The following is a 19,560-nucleotide window of genomic DNA, read 5'->3' on the forward strand; positions in this document are numbered from 1 at the left end:
GAATGACTCCTGTCTCATCCTGTCCCATTAGGGGGACTGTGACTCCATTGTTGGTGGTGGCATTTTTCCGTCAGATGGTGGTGGGCGGTGCCGTGTGTGAGCGATGTGCATGCAGAGACTCGTGCAGTTTACAGGGGGAGACTGTAACCAAGGTTCTGTAGCTATAGTTTACAGATGTCCCCTAAACGCGTCACATGGCACTGCACTCAGAGAAGCCTCTAGTCTCCACGTGTGAAGCGCAGCCAGCAACCCAGACCGCTGTGGCCAAAACTTATGTTTCATTTAAAAAGAGTGAAATAAGGTTCTGATGTCAGATTTGTTGGATTTGTTTGTTCGGTTCTCGGTGGCTGCACCACGTGTCGTCAGTCCACACGTCATGCACCAGTCAGGTGGCTGCCTCCAGCCAACCAGCCACCAGAGCAGACAGGAGAGAATAAAAAAGAATTTAAAAAAAAAAAAGACAAGAGAATGACTAGTATTGTGTTAAAGATAAAAGAAATGGCATTTATTAATATCAGAACTGCACATCTATTTATAAAGATTGACCTATTTATGATTGCTGTCCCGCCCGCTCCTGACATGTGATGAAAAGTGAAATTGACTTCCATCCTGCTGGAATCCTGAAAAATTGTCAGCCTCTACTCTCTGTCGCGCTGGGACAGATTACACCATATTTGTTATAAGTCAGAAATTTGTTCAACATTATTCTGTGCCATGACAGACATTTTAGATGAGGGACCCCGACCAATCATGACTTTCCGTCTTTCACAACTTGCATGATGTACATAGGTGATCTTTCAGGTTCCAGGGACACCACCAACTGACAACAAGTGATGTCATTCGTAAAACTATGATGAAAATGTAATCATGGTTTTAAGCAACTGTGATACCCAACACTCCTTTTTCTTGTTCCTGACGCCCCATGTCGGGCGGGTAGTGCTGTTATCAGGCTGGTATTTGGTAGATCAATACAGTTTATAAGACAGCTGGCCAAAATTGAAACACCACATAAGTGTCTGACAGCCTGAGCCTTGATTGTTCAGACAGTCATGTCGAGTTTGTGACCCTCCTCGAACCGATCAGAAATAAATTCTGCCCAGTTCTATAAATCAGTTCTGTAATGAGTCTGGGTTGAGTAAAGACGGGCAGGTCGTCACTGCTGATCATATATAATATTTAACCAGCCCAGGTAACCACCTCCAGGCTCTGATTCTGAATTTCTCTTGAAGGTTTTGGGATTTATCGTCATCACTCATTGAAATTTCAACGGGCTGATCAGTTTGGGTTTGTTTATTCTGTTTGTACGGAGCATTTCTAATCTGTTTGGGCTTTTAAACCCATTATAATCTGCAAATTAGGCTCCTTGTAAATGTACCTAGTAAGTGTATACTCTGTATTCAAGTGTCTTGTTATGTTCAGAGCCTGAGGTGAAGCTCAGAGAGTTTCATTAATATTTGCTTTGTTACTGCTCTGAGATGTGGTGTTACGACTTCTAACCACCCAGATTAAGCGCACTACATTACCTGAATGAGATGTGGGAGCCAGTGGTTTGATGTAGTCATATTAAAATGCCACAGGGTTCTGCAGAGTCAGATCAGGGTGTCGCTCCATGGCATTTAGAAGCATTTCTCAGCTAAATCAATAACATGCACGTCAGCTTGGCCTCAAGAGGGAAATGTCTGGGTGTTTGTGTGGGCGTGGTCGTGTCTGTCTCCGTGTGACTGAGTTGTTTTTATCTCTGCCTCTCCCACTTTATTGTCCGTCTCTCATTGCACATTAAGCTCTATAATCTATGCCTTTCTCTTGCACACTCATTTAAACACATGAATCAAACACTGCCTCTGAAGATACCCATCTGTCTTGAATAGCTGCCTCTGCTATCTTGGAGCTTGAACCGGTGCCTCAAACACATTATTTTCTTAACAGGTCGCTCCATCGTGCCACCATTTTCTCGTCTGCCTCTCTCTCATTCAGAGGCCGCACACCTTGGTGCATTTCTGTCACGTCGTTGAGCCTAAAATGCGCCGGCCCTCTCAGATTCTGTTGAAACCCTTGTAACAAGAAATGTATATTTCTGGCACCTTTTGTTACTCAGTCATTTTCAGGGACGACTACAAAGCCAAGTCCTTTCAACAAGATTTTCAGAGCAGATTTCTGATGTCCTGCTCTTACATCAGAAACTCAATTATACATGTGTTTTCATCTGGAGATTGTGTAGCTTCGTAGTCACAGAAACTGTCACAGGTTTGATACTGAACGTTGCTTTATATGCGAAGGATATATGGAACCTGTTCGCCGGTTGAGTTTACAACCAGTGACCAGGTTTGGCTTCCCTGTTTCACCACTGATGCAATCATAGAGTTGGGCAGTGTGGTTGACATTAATGCTATGATGTACTGTATGTCATGATATGGCAAAATGTGTGAGAAATCACTGACATACTGTACATCACTAACACTGTCACTGCTGTTCAGGCCAGTGAATGGGATTTCGTGGCTTTTATTTCATAGAGACAGCAGAGACACACACAGGAAGTGCAGGAAGAGACGTACGACAAAGATCAGTGAATGGAGTTGAACTGGGGACAGTGTAGAGCTGAAATGATGAGCTGATTAATTGATTAGCTGATTCATCTGTACCTATTTTGATAATGGATAAATCCCTGAAGTTACTTTTCAAGCAAAAATACCAACCATTACCTGGTTCCTGCAAATCAATTGGGAAGATTTTCTGCTTTTTAATTTTTTTTAATTATATTTTATCGAACAAATGATTAAAAATAATATGTAATTAACTAATAATGAAAATAATGATTAGTTGCAGCCCAAATGAGATGATGTGCGTCTTAACCTCAGAAGATGTAGAACAAAAACAATATGTAGTTTGCTTGGATCACAGGACGATACAATATGGTACCATTCCAGTCTGATCCCAGTGAAAGACGATAAAAGATATTGAATTATATTGTATTACTGACTATCACAAGTTCACTCTGAAATATAAGAAAGAGCTCAGCTGGAAAGAATTCTGTCCGATATTTTTAAGTCATTTTTTGAGTATGTTTGTGATGATTTGATAGTGACAGTAGAGAGGTGTTGTATTTTAGTAACATTACAGCTCTGCATGTCCTGTGTCCATGTATTTGTTGTTGAGTTAATTAGTTAAACTGTTTGCTTTCCTCTTTTTTTCTTTCTGTCTTTTCTGCTGGCTTTGAATCGACTCCCATTAACACTTGGACGCGCGCGCACACACACACACACACACACACACACACACACACACACACACGCACACACACATGCACACACACAAAATCTCTACAGGACACTGTCAAGTGTTTTGAATGTGAATGCAGTGTGGACTTGTCTTCCATTAGCATGCCGGGCTGTCAGCCTCCGTGTCGACTCTCTCTCTGTCCGGCTGAAAGCTGCTCTCCTGTTGTATGTACACACACACACACACACACACACACACACACACACACACACACACACACACAGTTTTAGAAGAAGTGCTGCTTGCAGTAAACACTCTAATCTCATTCTTTTGCAAAAGCCCACTCTAAAATCCCAGCGCTATTTGGCAATATTTATTGCAACGGACAAGAGTGGGGGCTTATTTAAAGCCAAAGATGGCCATATCTCCATGTTGCCATAGCAACAAAATGTCCCGAAGCAGTCTCTTGAGGGCTTTGGGGGGGGGGGGGGGGGGGGGGGGGGTGTTTGCCTCTGCCTTGTAGCATCACCAGTAGCAACAGAGGTGGACGCCACTCTGTCTGCTGTCTGATTGGTTGTGATGGACGTATCTATTACACCACCAATTCACCCCCCCACCGCCGCCATCACCCGTCCACCCCACCCTCCCAAATACAGACACAATCAAGATGGAACAGCTCATCAGGGTTGAAGAATCCCTATCCTGCTACTTCATGGGGCTGCAATTAACTGTCAGGGCCGCTTTGTAACCCGTGTGTCTCGTCTGGGGAGTGTCGTGGAGGGAGGTGGGGCAGCAGCTGTTGCGATTGGACATAAAAAGAAAAAAGAAAAGAGTTTGAGTTTGTTGAAAAAGCATTCTTAAATAAGTGTTAAAAGCTGGATGTTGAGGAATGTGAAGAAAGGAAATGATGTAAAGATTACAGCGTGGTCAGACGAGGGCAGTGAAAGAAAGGGGGGAAAAAAAGGACTAAATGAGAGAGTGGGAAGAAAGGTCGTGAGCTGCAGACGACGGCTGCGAGGTAGCGTTAGCCTGCCAAGCTGGCCGGATGCTCTATAAATAGTTCTGTCGACGCACTTTTGAGGGGCACAAAGGTTGATTTTGCTGGAATCAATGAAAATATGATCACCTCAAAGAGAAGGGCAACATCAGTGACTCATGTGGCACAAGAGATTTAATTAACGTGGTTTTAGAGGATACTTGTCCTGCTCATGTTCTGGACCCGAGGAGTGAACACAAGCTGCTATTTCTGGCTGGGACCCACACAAGCTTTACAATACTTTTTTTTTATTTTTTTATTTTTTTTTTACTTTCTTAATAATTTGTGATTTTTTTTATTTAGCAGTTTGCCTTCATTTGAGAGCTGACAGTGGAGAGATGGACAGCAGAGAGCTGGGGAGATGATATCGGCTGAAATCAAACAGTGACTGTTGTTAATATGGATTTCTGTGGGAGAAAAAAAAGATTGAATGTATCTGTCTCAACAGAAGTGAATGGCCACATTTCATTTCTCTGCCGTTTGGAATTTAGGAGTCATAGATGTTAAATTAGGTTGTGCCTATCATCAGTATTTCAAGTTGTCAGTGTGTCAGCTGGATCTCATGGTATCTGCTGTAATATTTTCAGTATATATATATATATATATATATATATATATACTGAAAATATTACAGAATGGCATTCAGCCACTATGCTGCCCACTGCTGGAACCAGCTCTCAGTGGATATCACATCTACCCAAACTGTAACTGGCTTTAAGAAGCAGCTAAAATCTGCTCCATTCTCCACTGCCTTCATTTAATCTTACACTACACTATAATCTGTTTTTAATACTGTAGCCTAATTATGCTTTTTACTTTTATTTTTTATGCTTCTTTAACTTCTGTTAAGCACATTGAATGACCTCTGTGTGATAATGTGCTATACAAACATATTTTCTTTGCCTAGTGTAGCTAGTAAGTGTAGTACAGCATGAAAACTGAAAATGAAAATGTGAAAATGTCTGTTTAGTAAAGTAAATCTTGGGAGTCTCAACTCAAAGTCCACTCGCTATCTTGCTCCAGAACTTTCCACTCCATTATTCAGTCTTCATCTTCAGATAAGGTTTGCTCAGTTGTCATGGAAGTAGATCTTCACTACTACTTTCAGGATCTTTTATCCATAAATTCTTGCTGTTTGTAAGGTCAGTGTTTAGTCAGTGGAAGTCAAAATGCTGCTGAAGTTTCCATAACAGTTATTCATAAGAGCAAATGTAGCCTATAAAAGTTCTTTCATTTTTCCTTGGGGAACTCCTGTGAGAACTGTGTAAAAAAAACCTGCACTGTAACAGCCCCTGAATATGATCTACATTTAATATGACTACTGCTGTATCTCTGTCAGTTCCCTCTGTTTTTCCTGTTATGAATATTTAATCTCCACATTGAATTATTCATGTATTTACTATTTAATCATCTATGAGATGTTATCTAGTTATCAGTTGTAGGCCGTTGTCTCTGCAGTTACAGTTTTTGTTGTCATCGGCATGTTTGCATCAGCTCTGTTTACTCTGATCCCTCATGTTTGTCTGAACAGGAGTTCTCCCATGTCCACATGCTGTCAGGACAGACGGGATGAGAGATGGTGGAGCGAGATACTGTAGATCAACAGCAGTGCAAGTGCTACCTGTCGTTCTGTCAGTGTGACTGATGGCTCTGTGGTCTTTTCTTCTTCTGCTCTGTCCGTAACAAGCTGCTCAGCAGCCGGAGAGATCACAGGGAAGAGAAACAACTCTTCACTTTTAATGATGGTCATATTTTAAATATGGTACTATTTATTTCATTATTGTATTGCCATGCTTCACTGTATCTCAACAACTATTGGATGGATTGACAGGAGGTTTTGTGCACATTCATGTTCCTCTCAAAATGAATTGTAAAAACTTTTTTTTTTGTTTAGATGACTTTTCATCTTGCACCAAAATTGAAACTTGTCAAATGAAGCAAATACCTGAAGAATGACATTCCCATTAGCCTCAGCTCTACTTTGTGTTTTGTGCTAATTAATGTGCTAATGCTAACACTAAACACATGGTGAACATTATATCGAGTTCCTGTTCGGAACATCTTCTCGCCCACTATGTAGTCCACTATATAACGAACCAGCCTTTTTATAGGGCTGTAGAAGAAGAAGTCATTTCGCTAACAGGTTAGGCACCAACGTTAGCTGCTAGTTAATGTTTTAATTCATTACCGGTTGATAGGTGCCTGGCTGGCGAGCATAACACTCCTCAGACATCTTGACCCTCCCCGTGGTTCATCTCCTCCTCAGCCTGAGCAGCAGGATTCCAAAATAAAACGCCTATCAGGACCATATTTGAAAACAACACAAACAGACAAAAGTAAAGATTGCTCTGTGGACGCAAATCAAAACATAAAAAAGAAACCCATAAATGATGCATAAAAACTGCACGGCTTGTTAGATAGCTTGTGTTTTAATGTATTTTGTGTCACACGATGCAGATGCTCTCGTTTGTTTATTTGTCATGAGGTTTTGGTCCTGATGGACCGCAGCCTCCTGCCAAAGGGGAGTGACTTAAAAAGTTTGCGTCTGTGGTGGGAGGGGTCAGCTTCAATCTTTACTGCTCGCCTCAGGGTCCTGGTCCTGGAGGTGTCCAGGTCCTGGAGGGTTGGCAGATTGCAGCCAATCACCTTCTCAGCGGAGTGAATTATACGCTGCAGTCTGCTCTTGTCCTTGGCAGCAGCAGCAGCGTAGCAGGTGGTGATGGAGGAGGCGAGGACTGGCGGTGTAGAAGTGCACCATCACTGTCTCCCACTTGAGGTCCTGTGTGAGGATGTTGCCCAGGAAGCAGAGGTACTCCACAGTGTCCACAGGGGGAGTCACACAGGGTGATGGTGGCGGATGGGGCTGAGCTCTTCCTGAAGTCTCTGCTGCTGTTGAGACTTCTAGTGAGTTAGCAGTCATTTAACTCAAAGCACCATTGTGCCAAAGTGTAGTGCTCACAGAGCTGCTATTGTGGGTAAAGACTCTGTACATTATTGTCTTACCTGTAGAGAGAAAGCCAATAAGAATAAAGCCCGGCTGCCTCTAGCAATTATTCTCAAGTTTTAGTTTGATTTTATTGCAGCATTAAACTGCATCAGGTGCCCTTCAGCAAACCCCTAAATCCCAGCCCACTACAGCAGAGCTTTTCTGTAGGTGTCCAAACAAAAAGGGAGTTTGCCAACAGGGATCAATGAAGTATCACATTATGTTATTAACCCTGAGGACTGTAGGCAGAAATCCAGCAGCTCTGAGGCTCGGAACAACCGCTTGTGCCACGGATACGGCACCACTGACACGTTTTTCCCTCTACTTTACCTCTCGATGTTGACCTGCGCCCACATCGCCCAGGCGCAGCTGAAGAGCAGCCAGTGGATGGGATGCCTTGTTACTATGTCGATTATGTTAACTTGGCACTTATGTCCTACATCCTTGTCCTCTGTTACTTTACAGTCCTCACTCTCACCCGGTAACTGATGGCCTTATTGTCTGAGAGAAGGTTTGACTCATGCAGAAGTGGTCTGTAATTATAAAACCCATAAACGGCACCTCTTTTCCAACATATTCTGTGCCCCCTAAATAGCCTCCCAAAATCCCCCCCTCTCACAACGGATCCTATTTGCTGTGAAGGCACAAACCGCCGTGTGAAGGCTGATTTTTTTTTTTTTTTTTTTTAGTCGGTGCAGGCACTTTCGTAATGAGCCTAAGCATTGTTCACTCTTCTGCATGCTCTCCCCAATCACGGGGCTCCATTCCGCTGCCATTCCTGTTTATGCTAATGCAAAATATTTTCATTATCTCTGCAATAAGACATTTAATAGGCACTCTGCTCCTCAGCCCGGGTGGAGAGCGGCTATAAATAGAGTGAGCCAGGCGCTGAGGCAGGGGGCCAAAACGTCACAGCTGATTTGAATGTGGACAAGTGTCGCACAAGCAGGGATCTGATTTCCGTAGAGCTATCAGGAAATGCTCCTGCAAGTGGTCTGGATAATTAGACTGGGTTTATTCTCAACAGTACAACAGCAGATGTGGTAACATAAATGCGTACTGTGTGTCATTCTGTTCATTTTAGATGTCACTCTACCGGCATCTGTCCTGCTTTAGTATCACAGCCACAGTTTTGGATGATAAATTGGAGTTTTAATGTTAAACTTTGAGACTTGAGACCTACAGTAAGTCTTAGTCCTGGACTTGGATTTGGACCTAGTTTTTTAGTCATGCACGAAACTAGAAAACTTTTTTTTCTAATGGCACACCTTAAGGATGGAGTGATGAGTCACATTTTTAGTTTTAGAACGCATCTGTTTTGCTACGTTTACGCCTGGCGTCCACACTACTCTGGAGTTTCCAAGCTCCTAAAACAGACTCTTGGAAACGCTGGCGTTGTGTTGTGTTCTGGACGAGCAGAAACGGAGACCTTTGGAAACGATGACGTAGACTCCCGCGGTCGCTCCCTGATTGGGTCTCATCAGCCTCGACTACCAGTGGTGAATACAACATGAATAACGGATCACAAGCGTCACTGACCTTGTTGTCTTTGCTGTTGTGCAGTTAAATTCTGCACCTTAACGCCGCAACTGCCTTTGCTCTTCCTCGTTTGTAGTATTTCCTGCAACTAATTCCTGTTTACACTGGCTCATGCATGTAGTGTACGTGAATGGTCATGTGCTGTATGTGTAGCGTGTGTGTTTGCAGGTGTGATTGTAGGGACAGACATCTTTTCTGATACGGAGCTGAAACGCTCGTCCGGGTGGAGATCGCTTTCATTTTATCAGTGTGGGTGTAGCCTGAGTCTACAGCCATGCCAGCAGCTCTGAGACTGTATGTAGGCATAGTACAAAGCAAATTTTGACCTGATGAACCTAGATGAAAATTCATTGGAAGCACAAACGTTATTATACACAGTTCATCCTGAGGGTGACATGAACGTCTGCACCAAATTTCATGGTGATCCATCCAATAGTTCAGCAGGCAGGTCCCTCAAAACTAAAAACAAGCCATTAATGGCTGAAGCTAATGGTTGCAATGGCACTAATGGCCGCGGCAACCATTAGCGTGGTAGAAGAAGCTGGTTGTTTATTGCACCCACCTTTTCCGCAGCAACAAAAATGAGTCCCCTCGTTCACTGCAGAGGACGATAGAGACCACGTCTGTTCAACCTGGAAACACAGATGATTTAATCCAGGGTTTGTCAAATGAGATTCAGCGGGAGGACAAAGCTCTGATTTAGGCAAAACTGAACTTGAGACGTAAAACTCATGTGTTGCGGATATGTGAAGATTAATATGTGCACTGTCATAGCTGGAACAAAAACAACTGAGATCTGTAGTAAATAAACAAAAATGAAAACTGTGTGCAGCCTTCATGTGCTGATATTTTACTCTTTCAACATACTTTTTCTGCACCTGCAACCATGTGCTGAAAATGAAACCAGCTTGTTAACATTTCTTATTCCAACAGATGAGCGCTGTTTGCTCCAAGCCTGTTCACCCATTGCACCCATTTTTAATAATGGATACTGGTCATTTTCTCAATCCATTTTTGGGGGAGGGGGATGCTTTGTGGCAAATGGAAACATATTTATCAGAACGTTCAAAGTGTCATTGAGGATACTTTCAAATTCTGCTCATTTGTCTTTCAGCTTTTCTGAAGGCGTCTGCAGTGTTGAGTTACTGTGGAGTAAAATGTGTTGAAAAAAGGTTTAACATATGCAGTGGAAAATAAACATAACATGTGTTAGTGTAGCAGTTCTATAAAAACATGCATCTCCCTCTCATATGGCGCCAGGACTCTTTTTGTCGCCATACGGTTTGTGTTGTTGTTGAAAGGCTCCTCTTCAGCCGCGCTGTCAAGTCTTTACCTTTCGTGGCTGTCAGCACAGAAAACGATGCATTGGTGACGTGTTTGTGTTGTGAGAGAAGAGCTACAGCTACAACACAGGGCTGAGAGCGTTTTTGTCTGACACTGTGACTTTGGCTGAGACCGAGGGGAGGGGTATCAGTGTTACATCAGTATCAAACTACTGATGTATGTTCTGGTTTAACTTTGTTTTTGCGGAATAATAAAGATTATTGTAAAGTTTTATGAAAGAGGGATAATCAGGCTGGTGGATTTCATTTTCTTTATATTATTATTTTTCATATTTTAAATATCTTGTGAGTATGTAACAATACACCTACAAGGTAATAAACTCAATACAACTAACGGCCATGATATGATTTTATTTGCCAAATGTGTATAATTCAATTCAACTCGATCCATATTAATTGTAGCTGAAGTGTTTCATGATTTTAATAAACTTTTTATTAGCGATGGAACTTGTTTTCCTTTAGTCGTGAACACGTCATAAACCTAAACAACGTTAGAGTCGTGTCAAGTGCCTAATAAAATGTTTAAGGCAGATCTCAAAGTGAGTTTATTAAAAATGAAAACGGAATGCAACATTAGTTTGCCTGATACTGTATATTGATCTCATAGTTATATATAATAGATGGTGTTGCAGGAACATTTGAAATATTGCTAAATATTAAATGAGTCAGAATTACGTCCCTAATATGCTGTGTCATCGCTGTTTATTCTGCTTCCCAGCTCTGTACTGAAACATCTGGACTGTGTAGGTTGTAATCTTTCTTTTTTAACCTGTACACATCATAATAAACAGCTACAGATGCTAGAGCTTGTATTTTTCCTACCAGTATTGTTTGCAGTTATCACATGGCTGTATACCTCATGTCAATACTTTGTAATCCAGTAGTAAATTACCTGTTGTAGAGGGTACGAAAGGTGGCATGTGGCGCTCGTGTCCATTAGGGCCTTGGCAGCAGGGTCCAGTGATGTCAGCGATGGTCGTGTCTGCCTCTCCTTGCTGCTGGCACCGCGTTGTTCTCTGTCTGCCAGCGGTGCCCAGCGACCGGCCTGCCCCCGTCACTCCCACCTCATCCCCTCTGTGCTGCTCGAGATGCTCTTTATTTCACCGGGTCACGTTGAAACCAGAGATGGGGGGGGGGGCTGCCTGGCAACATAAAAGCTCTGTGATATATAATGATGCTTTGTGCATCAGCTGCTGGGGCCTCGAGGTCACACACACTGGTGTTGTAGCAGTGTAGCACTTTACCTGTAGTTCCCGTCTGAAGGATAAATAATTGGTGGAAGCTGAGGCAGGGGCGCAGTCTGTGATGAGTTGAAGAGCAAACTGCATTATGCAGGCTGCTTATGCATCTCTAGTTAGTCATCTTTGTGATAAGACTCTTGTTGTATGTGGACAAGGGAAAAACTTCATTTGAAGTAGTGATGCTTTTTCCAATAACCTCCACTGGCACAACTTAGAAAGCCTTGCACAATTTGTGATAAAGCACCAGTTTTATGTAACTTAAAAGCTTAGCTGTCACCACTGAGAGGGAATTGTGTCCAACACTTTCCAGGCACAATGGGTATTAAATAGGCCTTGTTTATCAGCCTGATAAACTGAAGTGTGAAATAACAGATGTATAAAACTGCCTTTACGCTGATTTCCGTGCCGCTGGGCACACTGGTAACATTCAGCTCTCACTCTGTCAGATACGTCTGGTTTCGCCACTTAACCTGATGAAACCTCTGCGGACTTGTATGCACTTTGATTTAATCACACGGGGAGGGTCTCAATGTTTTACAGCCTGAGTGGGAGTGAAGGGGGAGAGTGTGAGATGGAGATGGAGAGTGTGAGAAAATGACATGAGCGAGGCTGTTTGTGTTTGTGATGTGGGTGGGTAGGTGGTAGATGTGGCCGTTGATGGCTGTGAAACCTGAACAAGTGATGGTGGCAGCAGCAGCAGCAGCAGCAGCAGCAGCATGCAGCTGAACCAAATGTGTCACTGCCTCATGGGCCGAGGAAGGAATTTACTGGCAGCAGCGGCCTGCTAGGAATCCGGCAGGGTGACTGTGTGTGCAAAGAGTGTGTATGTGTGTGCGTGTGTGACTTTGTGTGTTTGTAGTGGTCAGATTGTATTCCATCTCTTTACCCCCTGGCCAGTTATAAGCTAGCATGCCGGCACTCCCTCCTCCTTGTTACAGACAGGAAGAGCTTGCAGAGCGTGCTGCATTCGTTCACATTCACAAGCTTGGAGAGGAGCAAAAGTAATGAAGCCACAGCAGTGACAGCGTGGACACAGGTAAAAAAAAAAAAAAAAGAAAAGAAAAAATTACAGAAAACTCTCTGCGCTTTTGTGTTTCCCAGCTTTTCATGATTCTGTGGAAGCTTCCTGCATCTTTTCATGTTTTATTTTTGCAGTGGCAGAACAAGGTGGAAGTGGACTCTAATGTTACAGCAGCAGCACTGAGCTGCTGCCAGGGCCGCTCTGTGTCCACTGCCAGTTTACTAACACAGCAACAGTGTCTCGCAGATGTTGCTTTGACTGTTAAGAGTAAGGTGCTTAGTAGCTCTGTCAGTGTGAGTTTATATGATTTTGTGGCGCTGGCTGTGGGTCATATGTTGGTGGAAAGTCACATTTCACTCTTGCTGGTTACTCTTTAAGATGTAGTAACTGGAGAAATATGAAATCTCATTGAAACATAAACTGAATTAACTTGGACTGTGAGAGATGTTTTGCTTGAGCTTTGTAAGATGTTGCATTAAATTGATTAGACATGGTTTTAATGCCCCACACGCTTCTGTGTATAAAAGTGAGTTTTGATGTATTGTGTGCCAGGTTTTCACGGACTGGTGCAGTACATTTTTGTCCAATATATTATTTATCTCACTGAAGTCCATGATCTTTTCCTTATCGTTTATTTATATATTTTGATTGTGATATGAGTCACGATTTCAGCTGCATTTCATTTCCACTGAAAAAAATCTAAAAATAATGATGATGATGTGATTTCTGTTGGGTCTTGTACCAAACAAACATGTTCCTTTACATGTGGAGAATATGATCTGTAGGCCTGGGGACCACCACGCTTCATTTATGACCATTATGATATTTTTGATGAACTATTCAGTCCTGATTTACAGTGATGTGAATTGGAGAAAAACAATTAAATATCATGTATTGTGAAGCTGTAACAGCAAGTGTTTGGTCTGCTAACTTGATATGTAATTTAAATGTAATTTGATCATTAAAATTGCCCCTGATTGAACATATTACTAATATAAACTAATTAACAAGTTGCCTAATTGTTGGCGCTGAGATTAAGCAGCTGCAGCTGCTCTGGGAATCTTGTTAATGTAAAAAAAATATGTTTGAGCCTAAAGTTCACGTGTGTGTTGAGAGCTGGAGGCTGAGCATCATCAGGGAGCACTTCGGACTCTCGGTGGCTGTTAAATAATCGTGGCTGCCGTGCCAGCGGCTCGCTCTGCACGCCGCCAAAAATCAACTCTGATAATGTTTTAACCTACTTCTGCTCTGCAGCCAAATCAACACCCTGTTTTTGCAGCTATGGCAATGTGTAACTCAATTAGGTGATGTTTATTTAAACATTGGGCCGTGCACCAAAGTGTCATTTAGTTCTTGGCAGCGGGGTGTGAGTGTGTGAGTGTACATCCCTATGTGTGTGAGTGTGTTTTCGAATCAGTGAAAAGAAGTGACCGGTGTTGCTCTGTGAGATTTTAAATGAAATTCTTTCCAGAGAGCACATTTAGTTGGCTCTCCATCAGAGACTAAAGCCAGATGAAATGTGGAGTTGATTCAGTGTTTGGGTCAATTAGTCTAGAAGAGAAAACTAATGGGGCTTTAGATTTTTTTTATTTTTCCAATTATAGTTTAAAACCCGTCCTCAGCTTTTAGATTTGAAATGGAAAAGGTCACATGTAGCCGTGTTCTTCTTAATGAAAAGTAAATTAACTTCTACCTGAGCGTATTTTAAACCAGATTTTTGCAGCTGGGATGTTTGTTCAGAGTAAAAAATGGGGCGGCTGTGGCTCGAGAGGTGGAGTGGGTCGTCCACTGACCAGTCCACTGGTGGTTCGATCCCATGTTCCTCCAGTCTGCGTGTTGCAGTATCCAAGGACACTAAATTCCTATTGTGTACATGCGTATGGGTGTGATGTGTGAGTGAATGGGGGAATGTGGCAAGTATTGTAAAGCACTTTCAGTGGTCGATAAGACTAGAGAAGCAGTAAGTTAGTATCTGTGATGGCAGTTATCACTGATTGCAGGATTACTCATTGCAAAATGATAACTTATAAGAAGAAGAAAAAGATCATTGACTTCCATGAGGTATAGATACATTTTAGAAAGTTCAAGCTTTTTATAGCAGGGTATTAATGCTGTTCCTGTATCTGACAAACAAACACACACTTTTGCACTCTCACTCACGTACACTGCACATACACGCATCTCTGCTCTCCCTCTCTCTCTCTCTCTCTCTCTCTCCCCCCATGAGACCACTTTCTCAATAGGGATGGGACGCCGCTCTCAGACTTATGGACCTCACTGTACGTTGCTAAACATGTACAGTGTACTCTGAATGGGAATGACCTTGCCGTGTTTCCCCACACTGCACCGGCAGCGCTCCTCCCTCGCTGCACTTCAAACACATTTCGCGTGGAAAAACCCTTTAAATAGACGTGACCTTTGACTGAGAGAACACCCACTCACCAAATCATCCAGAAACACTCTCAGTCCGTTAAAACACAGGCGGGGTGAGCAGCGGCGAACCTCACAAAGACAGTTCATCAGAGATCAAAGCCGACAGCTCTGCGTCCTGAAGCATCAGTCACAGTCAGATGGAGGTGTGGTTCATCAGTGACGGCGACACATGCATCAGTCCATCATCGATAAAATGAAAATGTCAAAGCGCCATGTGTCGCGTTTTAACTTCAGGAAGTCATTGTCAGAGTCATTAGATAATACATGAACACAAAACACATCTGAGGAGACGGGCAGCCTCACTCAGCCTCTTACATAATATAATCATCTGGATTTCTTTATCAACTTAACCTGCTTTTGAACTTCAAGTCAGACTGTCTCACTCTAATGATGGCTCATTAGTATCAAGTGCTTTCACCGGCTTTCATCTCCCATGCTCTTCAAAATAAATCCAAGAATACTTCGGCAAATAGCAACATCCTGTTTGTGTCAAGAAGCAACAGGGTTTCGTGCAAATGTGACTGATCTTGGAGACTCTTCTCAACTTCAGATGAGTGATATTCATGTTAAACAGACTATTATTGAATTTGTTAATGTGTTGTTGCGGCAGATTGTTGGAATATATTGGCAAACCACCTATTGTATATCTGTCCTTTTATTTTGGGAACGTGACAGGTGGTATGAGATTTTATGTCTCCCTGCTCCTCTTAGGTCTGTTTATATCTTAGATTATGGATCTCTTATGGCCTCACTGTGCATGTGTGTGCACAGCTATGCAGCCGACTGCCTTTGTTCCGGGAAGCAACAACTATTTGACAGAACGCACCAAATTCAGTGATAGTGATTACACATCGTAAACGGACCTAAACAAGGCGTATGAAGTGGAATTATTACAGTGACAAGGAAAACTAGATCCACTAACTGTCAAACTAGCTTTGTTCCTCAAATTCCTTTCAAATCTCTGTAGAAAGTGCAACACGGTAACTTTCTGTGCACTCATATTTATTTTATGCAATTATATTTATTGGAGCTTATTTAGTGTTTTATGCCATGTTGGATTTCTGTCTGTTGCTACCGTGTATTTCATTTCTCTTGCTGTGTGTTGTAAAGTGTCCTTCAGTGCCTTGAAAGGTGCCTATAAATGAAATGTATTATTATTGTATTTATTATTTTTAGTAAGTAATCTAGGAAAGATGCACATATGAGAGAAATCCACAAGCGTTAAAAAGTTAAAAAGAGTGAAATCGAAAGCTAAAGATTACTGTGTTGAAACCACTGAAAACACTAGTTATGTTGTATTGAGACCTCAGTACCTCTCAGTAAAGATTCACAGCTTTAAAGTGAGTTTCATAGTTTGTAGTTGCAAATCAACCTCCGTGTAAAACAGATCTGCATGAGACATTTAGGTTTGTGCATTTGCGGAAAAGATTTTTACATTTACTTATCATCACCATTTTGTATCATCACTGACAGCTGTTGAGTCGCACAGCTGTAATTTTAACATCTATAAAATGCAGAGCTTTGCATTGTGGGATTGTTAGCAGCATGGCTGGACACCACTCCTTTAGTTTCATTGTGGAATTAAACTGACTTGACCTGATCAACTATACAGTAAAAAGTGAGTGATTTCCTCCTATCAGTGACTTCTGTGTGAGTCTCAGGCTGCAGTTATATTCCGGCTAATGCCCCAAAAAAACATGTAAATTTCATTTGAAATGACATGAACTTTTGGTCATTATATATTTCAATTTAATCGAGTCAATATGGAGCAAAAACATTAAACTGAAGAAATACATTGCTAAAGTGGAATAAACTTTACTCCAAATAAATCCTCTTTGTTCCTTCACCGCCCAAAAACCAAAAAGAGTTTTGTAATGAGCTTATCAACAGACAGTTAGAGAGATGATGTCAGACCATCATGAATCATAGTGTGAACTACCAACAGAGTAAATATCTGAAAAACAAAAGAAAAACAAAGCCCCGGTGACAGTTTGGTATCTGACCATGAAGGTATTGGCACAGTTTCACTCAGGCTCTGAGCGGACATTGATTATCATGACATGCCAACAGTTTCTGGCAGCAGGACGGAGAGGAAGAAAGAGCCAGAGACTTTCATTTTGTTTTAGAGCTGCGACTAATGATTATATTTACTACTGTAAAATCTGTCCATTATTTTTCTGATTCTGAAATGTCCATCACAATATAATATCTTCAAACTCTTCAATGTATAATGATACAAACCAGCACTTCTTCTTGATAACTACAATTAATAAATTATCAAATGCGTTGGTGATTACTTTCCATTGGGTTGACTGATCAGTTAATCATTACTTGGTTTTATTGTAACATGGCTACAGGGACAAACAGGAGTAAAATAACCGGACCTCCTGGAGAAGAAGCGTGACATCCAAGTCATATGACACAGCAGGTGCACTGTGCACTAGTGAGAGAGATCATGTGTGGTATGTGTGATCATGCGTGTTTACACGAGAGGTGTGTTGTGATGTGTGAGTGCTGACAGTGGCGTGTTTATGTAACCTCCGCAGGTTTTACTGCCCGTCCTTCATAAATGTCATGTGGATACGGACGGGGTCAAAAAAGTCAAGCACAGAGGCTCAGAGCGTACCAGCTGACTGCAGGCCAGTGGTCAAGACTGTCTTGTAAGAGGAAAGTTCAGTTTAATTCCCTAATCGGTTGTGTTTGAGTCAGGGACAAAGTCTGCCTCAGCTGCAGGGGAGCTGTTCTGATGAATGCAGATCCACAGGGCGCCAGAAAAATCACAAAATTGAAGCATTAAACTGGCCCGAGAGGCAGAGTGGTCTTTGGATCTCTGCTTTTTCTCAGATGACAAAGTAATGAGCCGTTTTGTGTGAACAGCTTGTTTGGGTTTCAGTGTTTGGTCAAGAATTATATGGCATGAAAGCGCTAGTTATATATCTTCTTTTAGATCTTTCAATCTCGTGTCACAAAACCTCAAATTAATGTCTTGGTGGTGGAGTGGGTGCTGGTGTGAAAGGGAGGGCTTCTCTCAGACAGCAAACTAACGAGCCACTTTGTCTGAAAAGTTTATCTATGTTCTATGTCAGAGTCCTGAATCCTGTAACACGAGCTGCTGTATCACTGACAAAGTAACGTGATGGTTTGGTGGTTGTGATGGTTTTGATAGAGGCATATGTTCCGTGCTGGGATCTGCGCAGGAACAGATGCCAGAATCACAAATAAATCAATGGACTATATACAGTATGTCTGAGCTCAGCTGATTGTTGCAGTCACAGTCTCCTGTTGGTTCCATCTGAGTGACCATGCTGAAGCAGATGGAGCTGAACTTGTTGTTATAAATCTGGCTTTTGGATTCGAGAATTCAAACGAACGCTAATGATGAAAAGAAGCAAGTTTGATTAATGTTGTTGATTAATATGTTGCAGACAGCCTGGGGGAAATGATTAATGCTAACTTGTTTTGTGTAGCAAGCTTGACATCTTTTTTATGAGTGACAGTCTTTGTGTATGCAGTAAAACTGATGGAACTTCTCTTCCCATGGGCTGTAGGGGAAATGTTATTCTTGCTTGTAAATCACACTTAGGCTACGTGTTGTTGTGTTTGGGTTTCACATCATTGCAGCATTGGTTTCAGCCTTAAATGAACCAATGTGTGCCATCACCAACCTATAGTTAATGCAGAAACCCATTAATGCATTGATCCTGCATTACAAAATATTACATGCATTTCTTTCTCGCAGATGTTTTGCAGTTGAAACTAATTAACATAAAAAATAAAACTTTTTAATTGCCCTGCCCCATATTTTCCCAAATTGTTGTTGCACGGCTGTTTGTCTTCAGTCAATGTTAAAACTTAATGGTCCTGCAGATTTCTGTTCTGGTTGATTTTGAGAGGCCCATGATTACTGGTCGTAACACCATGTTCCCACGAGCAGCTGCTCTGTCAGAAATACAACAAAAGAGATACTGGTGCATTTGCCCTTACAGTGCAGCCAAACAAATGCATGTTGTTTTAATCAAGAAGTCAGTCAATAATTAACCTTTTCCCATCTTGCCATTAGCAGTCCTGATCTGATTTCATGCTGCACATGGTGTGAGTAGTTTTCCACCCAACTACAGGAACAGGAAGTTACCCTACTGAGATATCACTCCCTGTAGTATTTAAAACTGATCCTATTCCCATGTTCTGTAGACTAACGTTGTGGGAAATACATTGGGCTTACTGTGACTGCATCACAATTAAAGCCTTGTTTTGCCAGTTGAATGCTTTTAATGTGAAGCGGTGGCAGAAAGTAATGTTAGGTTAGCATTAGCTGTCATTTAATACAGGCCTGGCGTGGCTGTAAAGAGTAAACCTGTGAGACGGTGAGTGAACTTTGAGACCAACAATAAAAACTACTATAATATAGAGAGAGATTGGTAATCACTGAATGTAAATACTCTAACAGGTTATTGTAGAATAAGAGGTGGAATTATAATTTCACCACTGAGAACGTTGGCTTACTTGTTAGATGAAAAACAGGGTTTTTAGGAAAAAGTTATATTTAACATTTTTGTTCAGTAAAGTATCCAGAAAATGTAGGATATATATATTTGTACATAACTTAAGTGTAACTTAAGTATCGCATCAGCACTACTAAAACTGTTCAAACATTAACCGGCTCTATAAACATATCACCCTCTTCTGTATTGGCATGCTGGGCCTCCTCTGGCCAGTCTATATCGTGGAGCTGTCATGCCTCCTGC

General features: G+C 41.9%; 1 protein-coding gene across 6 annotated transcripts in view; it reads left to right on the top strand.

Moving 5' to 3' along the window:
* Positions 1-19,560, top strand: part of plekha7 (pleckstrin homology domain containing A7) — a 156,605-nt gene that overhangs the window by 53,445 nt on the left and 83,600 nt on the right. The window contains exon 1 of one of the 6 annotated variants that reach the window (XM_022756033.1): positions 12,315-12,397. The exons of the other annotated variants lie outside the window; for them this stretch is intronic. The gene's annotated coding sequence lies outside the window, so the exon portion shown is untranslated. Of the gene's footprint in view, positions 1-12,314; positions 12,398-19,560 lie in introns of those variants that run through there. 6 annotated transcript variants of the gene reach the window in all.

This window comes from Seriola dumerili, unplaced genomic scaffold, assembly GCF_002260705.1.
Source record: "Seriola dumerili isolate Sdu_G_001 unplaced genomic scaffold, Sdu_1.0 BDQW01000242.1, whole genome shotgun sequence".
NCBI lineage: Eukaryota > Metazoa > Chordata > Actinopteri > Carangiformes > Carangidae > Seriola > Seriola dumerili.